This window comes from Elaeis guineensis, chromosome 12 (assembly GCF_000442705.2).
Source record: "Elaeis guineensis isolate ETL-2024a chromosome 12, EG11, whole genome shotgun sequence".
NCBI classification, from domain to species: domain Eukaryota; kingdom Viridiplantae; phylum Streptophyta; class Magnoliopsida; order Arecales; family Arecaceae; genus Elaeis; species Elaeis guineensis.
The window spans coordinates 27,658,257-27,675,779 of record NC_026004.2 but is presented as its reverse complement, the minus strand read 5'-3'; positions in this window follow the sequence as shown (position 1 = coordinate 27,675,779).

Sequence of the window (17,523 nt, the reverse complement as noted above, 5' to 3'; positions counted from 1 at the left end):
CCTCTTCCTTTTGCTGGTGTTTTTTTGATCTTTAAATAGGGCTAGGGCTAGGGTTAAGGTAGTATTTTCCCATGATTTTATTCTATATATCATTCTTTCCATTTGGTATAGAATCTCTCCTCCTTTGGATAGGCTTTAAGCAACCACCAGCCATCTACTCCTTATGCTGCCCAATTTTTTTGATTTTATTCTGATTTTCATAGTAAAAGAAGGAAAGGAGGCATGTCTAATTAGAGGAGAAGAATTTCTTCCTTCTTCAACCTTCCTGGGTCCACAAAATCTGCAAAACAAAGTAAGGTTTCGGCTGCCCAAATCAAGTTTTTTAAGAATTAGTTTCAATTCTTTCTAAGTTTGCTCCTCATGTAGAATTAGTTTGGACTCTAATTTTCTTTTTATTTAATTCTTTCAAGATAGCTCTTTGCCACCCAAAATTGGTTGCCATATCAGATCTTTGTGCCAAGAAACACTAAGAAGAATCTGGGTGTATTGGGTGTTTCTTGTTGTGTCCAACATTGTTACCAACTTCAACCTACTGTAGCCACCTCATCTAGAATCAAATTTAATTCTGTAAATTATGTTTCTTTTTACTTCTCTCAAAATTCTGTAGGATCTAATCTTGCTCAATTTGGAGTCCTGTAGCTTACCTTTTAGGGGTCCTCACACCAAAATATCCAAAATTTAGATTGGTTGACTAGATGGGAGAGATTAACTGCTTGATTTATTTTATGCACCTCTAGTTTCTTTTCTGGCTGATGATGCCAAAAAGAATAAGGTGTGGGGTCCATTGATATCTTGATTTGGTTATTCTGCTTTGAGATGGACTCTGATTTTGATGCAAGACCTGATGACTCCGGATGACAAACCCTGCTAAATCGGACTCAACCAATTTCACTTAATTTGACCTTTAAAAATATGGTTAAGCCCAATTAGGTGTGACCTGGCTCAATTACCTGCAATTGACATAAAACATATCAGGTTTTTATATTTATTTAGTTAATTATTATACCAATTTCATCAAAATTATTAAAAACTAATAATAATAATTACTATAAAAATGCAATACATTAGTGTCTAAGGCAAGTAATTGAAAGGTAGTTATTTAATAGATTTCGTTCATTGACCTAGTCAATTTATTGGTGCTAAGGAAAGCAACGGGAGGACCCCTCAATCTCCACTTACCTGTTCAATTTGAAAGATTGAGTCTCAAATATAGTTGCATGGTAGTTTGATTTAACCCATGCAAATTCGATCAGTCATGTGTTGACTGATTAGATGAGATCTAAACCTAAATCTCTCATAAATATTAAGTCTTATGGTCTTCCACCATTGTAAATGTGGACGTGCTACCGGCATTGATTATTCTCGACTGGTCATAGTAGTTCAGTTTCATCGAGAACAAGCAACCACTCTATTAGCAAAGAGTTACTCCAGGATAAAGATGGGATTGGGTGCAATAATTGTTAGGTGAGGGACCCACTGACGGCTTTGCACCTACTTGTGAACGATGGGTCTGACTTAATTAAAGAGTGTGGGCAATAACTGTTAAGTGAGCCCATATGACTTAGAGACCAAGTAGCTGCAATATGCTTAGAGAAGCATCTAGATAAAAAGTTATTCATACATTGGTATGTGTGTTACCAATAACTATTAGGTGAGGTGCACGACATCAATGGAATTGTAGCACCCTAAAAATTTAGTTGTTGTATTAGGATTTTCGTTTCTCCATCTGGAGAGTGTAGGAGATCTGATAAAATAGTGAGAATCTTTTTGCATCTACAAGTTTCTAGAGTAAATTATAAATAAGTACAACCATTCAACTAGAATCTTTGCTCTCTGCTGTTCATTATCTCAGCTTCCAATCTTTTAGCTCAAATCTTAGATATCAACCAATTAATCAAAATTAATTATATAGACTGACTCACAAATCTAAGAATCATTCTTAATTTTAAAAAAAATTAAGCAATACTCTCTATCAGATTATTTTAATGTTAACAGCCTGTCCAACCAAAGTCAATGAGCTATATTTGATGAGTGGATGGATAATGATAATAAAGATAGGTGCTATATGTTGAAGTCCATATTAGATGAACTCCAATATATGCATGAGCCCATGTTCACTCAATGATATATTGATTCATCTACAAGTCCTTCATGATCAATCCCCTTTTTTCTCTCTCAGGTCTAGTCTCGAAGTCAAGCACGTCCTCTATGACTATTATTTGATGATGATCAAAGATATTAAGGAGCTTAAAAGGCTCGACATGACCATGCACAAGGAATTGCTTGTGGATTTGATTCTGCGATCCCTTTTTAGTCCATATGGATAGTTTATGATAAACTACCATATGAATGACCTTATTGGCATCTTATCTGAATTGGTCAAAATATTGGTAAATAAGGAATCTTGAAAAGTTTAGAGGTACATACCTAGAGAGCCTAAAGAAACAAAGACATGCTTTGAGTAGGCATGTCGAAATTGCTCAATACTATCCTTACAATTTTCTTTTCTCTCAGTTAAGTTTTAGACTCTAGTTTTTTTATATAGAGTCTATAGGAAGGTAGAGGGCTAAGGAAGTAATCCTTAAAATGGCAATAGGACAAGAGTTGCTCTGTGACCATGGACATCTATCCTTTATGATTATCATTTGGATTTAATTCTTAGAGACAGTCTCTATCATTTGCATGGAGATGCATATATGAACTTAATAGAGCAAGTAGTGAATGTCATTGGATCTGAGAGATCCAAAGTTGAGATAAACCTTAAGTATATATGGAACCTTAGGTTGGTCGTATAGGAGAAGAAATGATTAACAAACTGAAGAAATATGAGCTTTTGAGCTCATTGACTATTGAGTCATATCTAGTTTGTGCATCATCTCTTTGAGAAAAAATGACCAAAGCTACTCTTATGGGATAAGAAGAAAAGGACCACTGAGATACTAATCCTAGTACACATTTGATGTGTGTAGCCTATTTGATGTGCTAACAAAGAAAGTTATCTCTATTATCTTTATCGATGATCAATCATGGTATGGGTATGTATATGAGATATAAATTTAAAATTTTTTAAAAGGTTTAAATAATTCAAATGTAAAGTAAAGAAGTAAATCAAAAAATTTTTTAAAGGTACTTCGATCAGATCAAGGATGCAACACCAAAAAAATTTTTTTTTTTAATTATCTCATAAAATGGTATAGTTTTCATATTGGATCCCTCTTAGTATATCTCAGCTCAACGAGATAATTAAGAAGAGTCATGAGACTGTATGAGATATGGTCTGGTCCATGATGGACGTCACTGATTTATTTTGTTTCTTTAGGGATATGGTTTATTTTGTGGAAATTGAGTTCTCTCTAAATCTGTTCCTACCACACCGTATGAGATATGGCATGATGAGAACTGAATCTTGGTTACTCCAAGATTTAAGAATATCCAATCTGTGTCAAGGATAGTACGCGGATATATTAGAGGATAGATCTATAAAGCTCATCCTAAACAAGTTTGGGGATACTATTTTTCTTCTGAAAGGATCACAATGTGATTGTGACCCGACATGTTATCTTTTAAAAAATTATTTATCCAAGATGAAGCAGTGGAAGGAAAGTTAAGCTTGAAGAGAATGTCTCTGAAGAGCAACGAGCCATAGGACCTAAAGAACCTATTCACGATGAGCCAGTATACATATATTCCTCCTCCACCTAGAACACATAGTAGGATCTTCCATCTTCTTGAAAGGTACTTAGGTATATTTAACAGAAGATATAGAGAAAAATTATTTTTCATAGGGATAATGAATATAGAGATGATCTCAAAACCTACAACGAGATGATGTTAGACATCGACTCCAAAAAAGGGATTTGAATTAGCTTTTTTGACTAGACATCTTTTAAAGACTACTATATATAATAGCTTATAGATTTTACTTCTTGTTGTTGGGCATAAAATACCCTCGACCGAAGTTCTTGGCAAGGGTTGACCCTCGCGAGTCTCTTCCGACTTTCGACAACTGTTGGTGAACTCCCGTCACTCCATCCACAATTTCTGCAGCAAGGAAGACTCCGCCCGGGCTCCTACGGGAGCCGGGCTCCGTCCATAATTTCTGCAGCAAGGAAGACTCTGCCCGGGCTCCTACGGGAGCCGGGCTCCGTCCACAATTTCTGCAGCAAGGAAGACTCCGCCCGAACTCCTATGGGAGCCAGACTCCATCCATAATTTCTGCAGCAAGGAAGACTCCGCCCGGACTCCTACGGGAGCCGGACTCCATCCACAATTTCTGCAGCAAGGAAGACTCCGCCCGGACTCCTACGGGAGCCGGACTCCGTCCATAATTTTTGCAGCAAGGAACACTCCGCCCGGACTCCTACGGGAGCCAGACTCCGTCCATAATTTCTGCAGCAAGGAAGACTCCGCCCGGACTCCTACGGGAGCCGGACTCCGTCCACAATTTTTGCAGCAAGGAAGACTCCACCCGGACTCCTACGGGAGCCGGACTCTGTCCATAATTTTTGCAGCAAAGAAGACTCCGTCCCGGACTCCTACGGGAGTCGGACTCCGTCCATAATTTCTGCAGCAAGGAAGACTCTACCCTGGGCTCCTACGGGAGCCGGACTCCGTCCACAACTTCCGCTGTAAGGAAGACTCCGCCCGGACTCCTACGGGAGCCGGACTCCGTCCATAATTTCTGCAACAAGGAAGACTCCGCCCGGACTCCTACGGGAGTCCGGACTCCGTCCATAATTTCTGCAGCAAGGAAGACTCCGCCCGGACTCCTACGGGAGCTGGCTCTGTCCATAATTTCTGCAGCAAAAAGACTCCGCCCGGACTCCTACGGAGCCGGCTCCGTCCATAATTTCTGCAGCAAGGAAGACTCCGCCCGGGCTCCTACGGGAGCCGGGCTCCGTCCATAATTTCTGCAGCAAGGAAGACTCCTCCGGACTCCTACGGAGCCGGGCTCCATCCATAATTTCTGCAGCATGGAAGACTTCGCCGGACTCCTACGGGAGCCGGCTCCATCCACAATTCTGCTGCAAGGAAGACTCCCCCGACTCCTACGGAGCTGGGCTCCATCCACAATTTCTGCCGCTGGTAAGCCTTGTCCAGACTCCTACGGGAGCCAGACTTCGCTTTTGATTTCAACTACAGGAAGACCTCGTCCAAACTCCTACGGGTACCGGACCTCGCTACCGACTCCAACCAAACTTCGGCCAACAAGTCTGGATCCCTGACAAGCCACAGTAACGGACACCACTGCTCCACTCCCTACGACGGACCCTGCGTAGCTCCATTACTCCCTGACAGGCCGTATTAACGCCACGACTCTGCTCCACTCCCTGCGGTGGATTCTGTGCGAGTCCACCACTCCCTGACAAGTCACGACAGCGGATGCCGCTCCACTCCCGTAACTGATTCACGTGGCGAGCCACGGCGATAGCCACGATCCCGCTCCACCACCCTCCAAATAAATTCCTCCTGACTCTGGGTGGCCCACGACCAGACGGTTTCAGACGTCGCCATCAATTTGTTGCCCCCTCCGTCTATAAAAGGGAGAACCCCAGATGCGTTATTCCATAAGCTCTCATTTTTACCTAAAAACTCTGCTAAAATTTTTGTTCGAGCACTCCATTCTTGTTGAGGCAGAGAACTGACTTGAGCATCGGAGGGTCTTGCCGGAGCAACCCCACCTCCGGTTTAGACTTCTTTTGCAGGTCCCGACGGCGACCACGACTCCCTCGACTCCAGCTTCTCCGGCGCAAGCGGATTTTTGCACCAACAGGATTGGCGCTAGAGGAAGGGGGCTGTGTCTTCGCAGCATCCTTGTTCTTAAAGGAGCGCTCAACGGGACCGCCTCCGGTCATCTTCTCCGGCACCCACTCCTCCTTTCCCCCACTGGATCCTCGCCTGATGCCTTCTCGCGAAGCATCCGCACAGCTACCCACGGCCTCCGCAGCCATATCTCGGACCCCGATCTCGCCTCTGGTTTCCCAGGCACCGCATCCTCCGGCTATGGTCGCCGGCATGGAATGGCCGGGCGATCGGCCTTCGACGGATTCCGCCAACACCGTCTCGGGGGGATCCCAGCAGGAAACAACCAACTTACCGGCTGTGTCCCCCAAGCGGCAAAAGACTGAAGAGCCCATAACCTTTACCGAAGAAGACACTCAGGGAGTCCAATTCCCTCATAACGACACGATCGTAGTTTCCTTGAATATAGCAAATTACGATGTCCGTCGCATTCTTGTCGATAATGAAAGTTCGATCGATATCTTATTCTACGATGCCTTTTCAAGAATGTCCATCCTTGACAGCCATTTGAGACCGATTAGCTCCCCCTTGGTAGGGTTTACCGACGACGCCGTTCCACGGAAGGAATAATAACTTTGACTGTGGCCGCAGGTCAATATCCAAGATAATCCAGGGCTCTGGTGAATTTCTTGGTGGTGAAGGCGCCGTCAGCCTACAATGCAATCCTCGGCCGACCTGGCCTCAATGCTCTCCGAGCAGTCGTATCGACCTACCATTTGAAGTTAAAGTTTCCCACCAACCAGGGGATCGGAGAGGTCCAGAGAGACCAAGCCCTGGCCAGACACTGCTACAATATAGCCTTGCAAAGAAGCGATCAATCTGACCCCTGCCCCATCGATGGATTGGATGCTCGCGATGACCTCACCGAAGAGAGGGGCACCCCAATTGAAGATCTGGTACCAATCTCTTTGGATGACGGGAACGCGGAGCATGTAGTGATGATCGGCTCCAACCTGGAGGAGGAGGTGCGAACGCGGCTCGTTGATTTTCTACGAAGAATGCGGATGTTTTCGCTTGGGTCCCAGCAGACATGCCAGGGATTGACACGGAGTCATGGAGCACCGCCTGGCCGTCGATCCAAAGCATCGACCGATGAAAGAAAAAATCCAAAGTCATGCTCCGGAGAGGCAGAAGGCGATAGCCGAGGAAGTGGATAAGCTCCTTAAGGCCGGATTCATTAAGGAAGTCAATTATCCTGATTGGATTTCCAACGTTGTCCTGGTCAAAAAAGCAAACGGCAAGTGAGGATTGCATAGACTTCAAAAAGCTGAATAAGGCCTGTCCGAAGGACAGCTACCCCCTTCCCAGAATCGATCAACTGGTGGATGCGACCTCGGGCCATGAGCTCCTCACCCTCATGGACGCATTTTTCGGCTATAATCAAATTAGAATGGCACCGGAAGATGAAGAAAAGACAGTTTTCATCACTAATCGTGGCCTTTACTGTTACAGGGTCATGCCTTTCAGCCTCAAGAATGCGGGCACAACCTACCAACGGTTGTGAACAAAATCTTCAAGGAGCAGATCGGTCGTAACATGGAGGTCTACGTGGATGATATGCTCGTAAAAAGCAAATCTTCTAGAGATCATGTCGCCAACCTCGAGGAGACCTTCGACGCTCTCCGAAAATATAGAATGAAGCTGAACCCAACTAAATGCGCTTTCGGAGTAACCTCAGGAAAGTTCCTGGGCTTCATGGTATCAGGGTGCAGGATCGAGGCCAATCCAGAAAAAATTTGCGCCATCCAGGAGATGGCCGCCCCAAAGTCGATAAAAGAGGTTCAGCGCCTCACGGGGAGGATAGCGGCCCTTAATCACTTCGTCGCAAGGTCGGCCGAACGGTGCTTGCCCTTCTTTCAAACCCTCAAGCAGCCGAAGAACTTCTGTTGGACCTCTGAGTGCCAACAGACGTTCAAAGAATTAAGGAGCTACCTTGGCTCACCCCTGCTGTTAGCAAAGCCTGAGCCTGGGGAGGAGCTATTTTTGTACCTGGCGGTCTCTCCCATGGCCCTCGCGGCCGTCCTTGTCAAAGAAGAAGCGAAAGTCCAGCGGCCAATCTACTACGTTAGTCGCACATTGAGGGATGCGAGACCAGGTACACCAAATTAGAAAAATTGACTTACGCCTTGTTGATTGCAGCCCGGAGGCTCCGACCCTACTTTCAAGGGCACACCGTGACGCTACTCACCAATCAACTGATCAAGAGGTTTTGCACCGGGCGGACACCTCCGGGAGGATGGCAAAATGGGCGATCGAGCTCACGAAATTCGACATCAACTATCGACCCAGGCCAGCAGTGAAGGCCCAAATACTGGCAGATTTCATAGTAGAGTGTACCATCCCAGAGGAGGCTGAACCTGAACAAAGCAAAGTTGACGACCTGAAGTCCCAACCGAACTCCCCCGAAGAAGAGGCCGATCCCTCTGATCGCTTTTGGGCCCTCTATGTGGATGGATCTTCCAACATATCGGGCACAGGTGCAGGCCTGATCTTGGTCAGTCCGGAGGGAGTCATCATGAAATACGCTCTGCATTTCGAGTTTCCCGCAACAAACAATGGAGCGAAATACGAAGCTCTGATCGCAGGACTAAGGATCGCCAAAGAGCTGGGAATAGGTCAGCTCCGGGTGCACAGTGACTCTCAACTAGTGGTGGGACAAGTCAGCGGGAGTTACGAAGCGCGGGAGGACAGTATGGCCAAATACCTTGAAAAGGTAAAGGAGCTCACCCCCACCTTTAGTAGCTTCAACATTAGACAGATTCCAAGGTTGGAAAATACCAGGGCTGACCTTCTCTCCAAGCTGGCGATGTTGGCTCCGACCGAATTGCCCAAAGACATTCTCTTTGAAGTTCTAAAGCACTCGAGTACAGAAGAATCGCGGCCCGTGATGGAGATTGACCACGAGCCCAGCTGGATCGACCCACTGATAATCTATCTCAGAGATGGAGTTCTCTCCCAAGATGCGAAAGAAGCTCGGAAGCTCCGAAATCAAGCCTCCCGATACATCCTTTATGAGGGCAAATTGTACAAGAGATCATACTCCTTGCCCCTCTTAAAATATCTCCGGCCCTCGGAAGCTGACTACGCCTTGTGAGAAGTACATGAAGGAATTTGCGAAAATCATTTGGGGGCTAGATCTTTATCCCACAAGTTGCTCCGCCAAGGATATTACTGGCCAACAATGCATCATGATTCATTGAATATGTCAAAAAGTATGATCGATGCCAGAGATACGCCAACATCCAGAGACAGCCCGCCACTGAGCTCACACCCTTGAGTGCCCCATGGCCTTTTGCACAATGGGGGATGGACATCCTTGGCCCCTTTCCCATGGTGTCTGGGCAAAGGAAGTTCCTCCTTGTAGCGATCGACTACTTCACCAAATGGGTTGAAGCCGAACCACTAGCGAAAATCACAGAAGCAAAAGTGCAAGATTTCGTCTGGAAGTCGATCGTGTGTAGGTTCGGTCTACCTAGAACCCTAATCACTGATAATGGACGGTAATTCACGGGAGCAAAATTCGCCGAATTCTGTAAAGATCTAAACATCTCCCACAACTTCACATCAGTAGCCCATCCCCAGACGAATGGCGAAGCTGAGGTGACTAATCGAACCCTTTTGCAGGGGATTAAGACAAGACTCGAAAAAGTGAAGGGAACTTGGGCAGACGAACTTTATCATGTGTTGTGGGCGTATCGAACTACCCAGAGGCTACCTACGGGGGAGACCCCCTTTGCTTTAGCCTTCGGTACGGAAGCCGTCATCCCAATCGAGCTTAAACTCCCGTCGGCATGAGTCGTGGCATTCGACGAACATCAAAATTCGCAAAGTTTTAGAGCCAACCTCGACCTGCTGAAAGAAAGATGGAAGATAGCTCAGGTTCGAATGGCAGCCTACAGACAGAAAGTCGCTCGATATTACAACGCCCGGATCAAAAACAAAGCCTTTAAAGCAGGAGATCTAGTGTTTCGACGAGCCGTTGTCTCGCAACCTCAGGATCGGGGGAAACTCGCCCCAAACTGGGAAGGACAGTATGAAGTCAAAGAAGTAGTCCGGCCCGAAACTTATTATCTTAAGAAACTCGGAGGAGCCGACCTCCCGCGACCGTGGAGCTCGAAAAACTTACGGATGTACTACCAATAACTTCATTTTAATTGAAAGTTGCATACCTGTATGTCTTTGGACAATTCAAACAAACTGTATCGGAAACGAAAGGAAAATCTCGTCCCGACAAAATCGAAGGCCCAGGTTTTCTTTAGACCGGATGGGGGGAGAGGCCCTGCAACGCCCATATGCGCCCCCACAGCCCTGTTAGGGACAGAAGGAAAACCTCGCTCTAACTTGAGCAAAGTCGAAGGTCCGATTTCATTTAGACCGGATGGGGGGAGAGGCCCTGCAACGCCGATATGCGCCCCCACAGCCCTATTAGGGACAGGAGGAAAATCTCGTCCTAACTTGAGCAAAGTCGAAGACCCGGTTCCATTTAGACCGGATGGGGGGAGAGATCCTGCAACGCCCATATGCGCCCCCACAGCCCTGTTAGGGACAGGAGAAAAATCTCGCCCTAACTTGAGCAAAGTCGAAGGCTCGGTTCCATTTAGACCGGATGGGGGGAGAGGCCCTGCAATGCCCATATGCGCCCCCACAGCCCTGCTAAGGATAGGAGGAGAACCTCGCCCTAGCTTGAGCAAAGTTGAAGGCCCGGACTCCTACGGGAGCCGGGCTCCGTCCGTGACTTCTACCGCAAGGAGGACTCCGCCCGGGCTCCTACAGGAGCCGGGCTCCGTCACCCACTTCAACCGATGGTAGGTTTCGCCCGGACTCCTACGAGAGTCGGGCTTCGTCACCAACTTCAACTGCTGGTAATCTTCATCCGAACTCCCACGGGAGCTGAACTTCGCCCTGACTTCGCCTACGGGAGCCGAACTCCCATAGCCTCGCTGAGAGCAGAGAAAAAATTCCAAGCGAAAAAGAAAAAGGAAGGCGATGGACCACATCAGCGACGATTGGAAAACAAACAGCGTCCAAGGTGCAGAGAACCCTGTCACAGCAGGGATTGGGGCTCTCATCAGGAATCCCAGCTTTCAAGGAAGCTTTCGACGCAAATCCAAGGTAGGACAACTTCCTCAGGGTGACAGAAGCTCAGACCTCCGAGCTCAAGCCCTGAGGGGGAGACCAAGCCCGAATGGCCCCCAGGCGAGTCTGCGGCCGCTAACGAAAAGGATGGGTCGATACGATGGCAATCGGGTATCTTCGAACGATGCAAAAATCGAAAAGGAGCTCGGCAAACGATAATTCAACACGAATAAAAGAGCCACCGGTGACCTAAGGACGACGTCAAAAAAAAAAAAAAAAGAGAGAGAAGAAAGAAGAAGAAAAGATGAGAAAAGGAAGGAAGTTCGGCAGACAACAATTCGATGCAAAGTGCAGACGAGGTAACAAAATCTTCTTCTCATTTTTCAACTAACAAGATGTACGTTACAAGACCCGGAAGGCCAGAAAAGAATACATTATTACAAGGCTCGAGAACACGGCTTGGAAAGGATACACCGGAGGCCGCTTCAAGCTGCAAACTTCTCTTCCCGTTTCTGTCCTTCCCAGCCGCATTTTTCAGTGCGTGTGGCAGGCCTATCGGCTCTCGCCCCACCTTGTTTCGCTCTACCTCCGAAGTCCCAACCCCAGGGGGAAAAGGATGGGATAGATTCCAGAGGGCAGTAAGGGCAACGGCAGCGGCGACGAAGACCTGTTTCAAGAAGAATCGGAGTCACCTCGGAGGCAGCGGTGGCGCCAGAGATATGCGCCATCGTCGAATGCTCCGTGACAACCACCGTCCAAAGTGTTCCAGCAAGGTCGGCATGCGCTACTTTCACCATCCCCGCAACAAGTTTTACTGCCCCACCGTCGACGCCGACCGCTTCTGGTCCCTCGGCCCCAACGACATCAAGGATCCCGCCACAGCTTGTGACGACAGCTCTGCCCTCCTGACCGGTGTCACCCCGTCTTGCTACTCCAAAATTCTCAGGCAGAATGCCTTTACCGGCGGTCCCCATTATTAAACCCTTGTTGTTGAAGGAATTCTTCCTCGAGCCCCCTTTGAAGCGACGGGGACCTTCAGCGGCCGCTCGATGATCAGAGAACTCGCAGACCGCTGTTCTCCTCCTTGCCTTCCTCCAAGCCCTTGGCATCCTCTTGAGGATGGCCTCTGGGGTGGAGGACCTGGTGGGGAAATCCCTTAGAGAGGAATCGGGGGGCTGAAGATGGCAGAGAGATGGCAAAGACCAACGTGGAGGACGCTCGGAGTTGGCAGGGGCACCGAGGGAGTGGCTAAGTAGCTAGGCTCTCAGACGAAGGAAATGTGCCATCCTTTAAGCGGAGTAAAGCCCCGAAGGAAGGGTAGGGGGTTTAAATAGGCAGCGGATCTTAGCGCAATTATGGTGGCGGGTGTCCCTAGACCAACCGATGCTTACCACGTGTCCCACTCGCCGCTATCGAGGATTGACTGTTCGTAAATTTTCATGGCGCGATGCTTGGGATCACATCTCAGTGGGAGTTCCGAAAAGACTCTTCGGGTCGCCCTAATCGAAAAAAGGGCTCTAGCATGCGCGCATTAAATGCCGACATATCCGAGGACGGTAGTGCCCAGACATCAGGGGGAGAACTTTGGCTGCGACAACCTCTCTGTACTTTCTTCATTCGAAATTCAAACTCGGAAGTGGGGGGACTGGTGTTGGGCATAAAATATCCTCGATCGAAGTTCTTGGCAGGGTCGACTCTCGCGAGTCTCTTCCGACTTTCGACAACTATTGGTGAACTCCCGTCACTCCGTCCATAATTTCTGCAGCAAGGAAGACTCCACCCGGACTCCTACGGGAGCCGGACTCCGTCCATAATTTCTACAGCAAGGAAGACTCCGCCCGGACTCCTACGGGAGCCGGACTCCGTCCATAATTTCTGCAGCAAGGAAGACTCCGCCCGGACTCCTATGGGAGCCGGACTCCGTCCATAATTTCTGCAGCAAGGAAGACTCCACCCGGACTCCTTAGGGAGCCAAACTCCGTCCACAATTTCTGCAGCAAGGAAGACTCCACCCGGACTCCTACGGGAGTCGGACTCCGTCCATAATTTTTGCAGCAAGGAAGACTCTGCCCGGACTCCTACAGAAGCCGGACTCCGTCCACAATTTTTGCAGCAAGGAAGACTCCGCCCGGACTCCTACGGGAGCCGGACTCCATCCACAATTTCTGCAGCAAGGAAGACTCCACCCAGACTCCGTCCATAATTTCTACAGCAAGGAAGACTCCGTCCGGACTCCTACGGGAGCCAGACTCCGTCCATAATTTCTGCAGCAAGGAAGACTCCGCCCGGACTCCTACGGGAGCCGGGCTCTGTCCACAATTTCTGCAGCAAGGAAGACTCCGCCTGGACTCCTACGGGAGCCAGGCTCCGTCCACAATTTCTGCAGCAAGGAAGACTCCACCCGGACTCCTACAGGAGCCGGGCTCCGTCCATAATTTCTGCAGCAAGGAAGACTCCGCCCGGGCTCCTATGGGAGCCGGGCTCCGTCCATAATTTTTCCAGCAAAGAAGACTCCGTCCGGACTCCTACGGGAGCCAGACTCTATCCATAATTTCTGCAGCAAGGAAGACTCCTCCCGGACTCCTACAGGAGCCGGGCTCCATCCATAATTTCTGCAGCAAGGAAGACTCCGCCCGGGCTCCGTCCATAATTTCTGCAGCAAGGAAGACTCTGCCCAAACTCCTACGGGAGCAGGACTCCGTCCACAATTTCTGCAGCAAGGAAGACTCCGCCCGGACTCCTACGGGAGCCGGACTCTGTCCATAATTTCTGCAGCAAGGAAGACTCCGTCCGGACTCCTACGGGAGCCAGACTCCGTCTATAATTTCTGCAGCAAGGAAGACTCCGTCCGGACTCCTACGGGAGTCGGACTCCGTCCATAATTTCTGCAGCAAGGAAGACTCCGCCCGGACTCCTACGGGAGCCAGGCTCCGTCCATAATTTCTGCAGCAAGGAAGACTCTGCCCGGACTCCTACGGGAGTCGGGCTCCGTCCACAATTTCTGCAGCAAGGAAGACTCCGCCCGGACTCCTACAGGAGCCGGGCTCCGTCCATAATTTCTGCCGCTGGTAAGCCTTGTCCAGACTCCTACGGGAGCCGGACTTCGCTTTTGATTTCAACTGCAGGAAGACCTCGTCCAAACTCCTACGAGTACCGGACCTCGCTACTGACTCCAACCGAACTTCGGCCAACAAGTCTGGATCCCCTGACAAGCCACAGTAACAGACACCACTGCTCTACTCCCTGCGGCGGACCCTGCGTAGCTCCATTACTCCCTGACAGGCCGTATTAACGGCCATGACTCTACTCCACTCCCTGCAGTGGATTCTGTGCGAGTCCACCACTCCCTGACAAGTCACGACAGTGGATGCCACTCCACTCCCCGTAACTGATTCCACGTGGTGAGCCACGACGATAGCCACGATCCCGCTCCACCACCCTCCGCAATAAATTTCTCCTGACTCTGGGCACCCCACGACCATACGGTTTCAGACGTCGCCATCAATTTGTTGCCCCCTCCGTCTATAAAAGGAGAACCCCAGATGCGTTATTCCATAAGCTCTCATTTTTACCTAAAAACTCTGCTAAAATTTTCGTTCGAGCACTCCATTCTTATTGAGGCAGAGAACTGACTTGAGTATCGGAGGATCTTGCCGGAGCAACCCCACCTCCGGTTTAGACTTCTTTTGCAGGTCCCGACGGCGACCACGACTCCCTCGACTCCAGCTTCTTCGGCGCAAGCGGATTTTTGCACCAACAGTGCGATATTCCCAAAGAGCATCCATTAGCTTTAATGACCAATCTTTTCTATTGGTGCTCACAGTCTTCTCTAGAAATTATTTGATTTGATGATTTAAAACTTCAACTTGTCCACTAGTCTGGGGGTGATAGCGTATGGCCAATTTATGGATGATGTTGTATTTCTTCATCAGGATTGCAAAGGATCGATTGTAAAAATGTGATCCCTGATCACTCATAATGGCTCTAGAGATTCCAAAATGAGAGAGGATGTTTTCTTTTAGAAATTTGATAATAATTTTGCTATCATTTGATCTACACGACATAGCCTCTATCTATTTAGAAATGTAATTGATAGACACTAAGATATATTCATTTTCAAAAGAGTTTGAAGTGGTCTCATGAAATCGATTCCCCACATATTAAAAATCTCAATAATTAAGATCGAATTTAATGGCATCATATCTCTTTTTGTGATCCATCCTACTTATTGACACCTAGTATAGCTTTTACAGTACTCATGTGCGTCCTTAAACAAATTGGGCCAATATAATCCATATTGAAGAATTTTTGTAGTGGTTGTTTTGGATCCAAAGTGGTCACCACAGGCTTGGTCATGACAAAAAGACAAAATACTTTTGATCTCATGGTCTGGGATATTTCTTCTAATGATTTGATTAGGATATTATTTAAATAGATATGGATCATCCCAAATAAAATACTTGGGCAAAGAATTTATGTTTGTCTTGAGTGGCCTAGTAAGAGAAAATCTTACCAGTGGCTAAGTAATTGATAATATCAGCATACTATGATTCTTTGGTCACGGACATGAATTGTTCATCAGGAAAAGACTCTTCTATTAATGGTTCGTTAGAGGGTGCATCAGTCAATCAGGATAGATAATCAGCCACTACATTTTTTGTTCCTTTCTTATCCCTGATTTCTAAGTCAAATTTCTTAAAAAGTAAAATCCATCGGATCAAACATGTTTTTGTATCTTTCTTTGTTAAGATATGTCTAATAGCTGAGTGATCAGTGTATACAATGATATGTGACCCAACCAAATAAGATCTAAACTTTTCAAGGGCAAAGACGATAGCCAAGAACTCTTTTCATTGGTTGAGTAGTTAAGCTACACATCATTAAGGGTCCTACTGGTATAGTAAATAACTCACAGCAACTTATCAATTCTTTATCCTAAAATAACTCTGATGGCATGATCTGATGCATCACACATGAGTTCGAAGGGTTAAGTCCAATCAGATGGATGAATGATGGGTGCAGATGTCAATGCCTTTTTAAGATGCTCAAAAGAATCGAGGCACTCAGAAGTGAAAGATTTTTGATGAACCTCCTATAGAAGCTAGCATGTCTTAAAAATGAGCGAATTTCTTTGACTGATTTGGGTTTCGAAAGATTTACAATCAAGTCTACTTTGACTTTATCCACTTCAATTCTCTTTTTTGAGATAACATGGCCAAGTACTATGCCTTCTTTGATCATGAATTGATATTTTTTTCAATTAAGTACTAAGTATTTCTCCTTACACCTTTTTAAAACTAGTCTTAAGTGATGTAAGCACTCGAAGAAGGTGGAGCCAAAGATAAAAAAAATCATCCATGAATATTTCTAGAAATCTCTCGATCATATAAGTAAAGATGCTGACCATGCACCTTTGAAAAGTAGATGGAGCATTACATAAACTAAAGGACATGCGTCTATAGGCAAAAGTTCCAAATGGACAGATAAATGTAGTCTTCTCTTGGTCTTCTGGTGCTATAGGAATCTGGTCATAACTAGAATATCCATCAAGAAAATAATAGAACTCATATCCGGCTAACCTTTTCAACATCTGGTCTATGAATAGTAGAGAAAAATGGTCCTTTCTTATGGCTGTATTCAGTTTTCTGTAATCAATACAAACTCTCCATCCAGTTTAGACTCTAGTCGGTACTAACTCATTTGCTTCATTTTGGACTACTGTTATCTCTGACTTTTTAAGCACTACTTGAATTGAGCTAACCTATGAACTATCTGAAATGAGATAGATAATTCTATTGTCTAGTAACTTGAGAATCTCTTTCTTCACTACCTCTTTCATAGTTGGGTTAAGTCTCCTTTGGGGGTCTCTAATTAGCTTGGCTTCCTCTCCTAAATAAATTTGATATTGGACAATTGAAGGGCTGATCCCTTTGATGTCAGCCATGGTCCAGTCTATGGCTTTCTTATTCTCTCTGAGGACAACTAAAAGTTTTTCTTCTTGGATTTGATCTAGGTCTGTTGCGATGATTATGGGTAGGGTTTCTGATGGATCTAGATACGCATATTTGAGGTGCTCAGGGAGTATTTTGAATTCTGATTTTGGTGCTTTCTCAATCGATGGTTTGTGTATTGGTTCGTCCATCCTTACAAGTGGTTTGACAGGTGGTTACCATTGTGGATGAACTTTCTGATCACTAGATAAAAAAATTTCATAAGCTATTTCAAATTTTTGGTCTAATTAGAGATTACAATCAAAATCTTCTTCCCTTAGGTCAATGGTCTCATAGATCTCATCTTGGATCAGGTTTATATCAACGAATTAGTTTTTTTTTATTTTCAAGATTGAAAATATTAAGATCAATAGTCATGTTTCAAAATGAGAGCTTCATCAGTCCATTGCAATAATTGATTAGGGCATTAGTGGTTGCTAAGAATGGTCTTCCTAAGATTACTGGGATTTGATCTTTTGGATTAATCATTGGTTCAGTCTCGAGGATCATAAAATCTACAGGGTAAATAAAATTGCCAACCTTGATTAACACATCCTCCATAACTCCTTTGGGGACCCTCACCGATCGATCTACTAATTGCAATATGATTTCTGTAGGCTTTAATTCTCCTATCCCTAAGTTTTTATAGACTGAA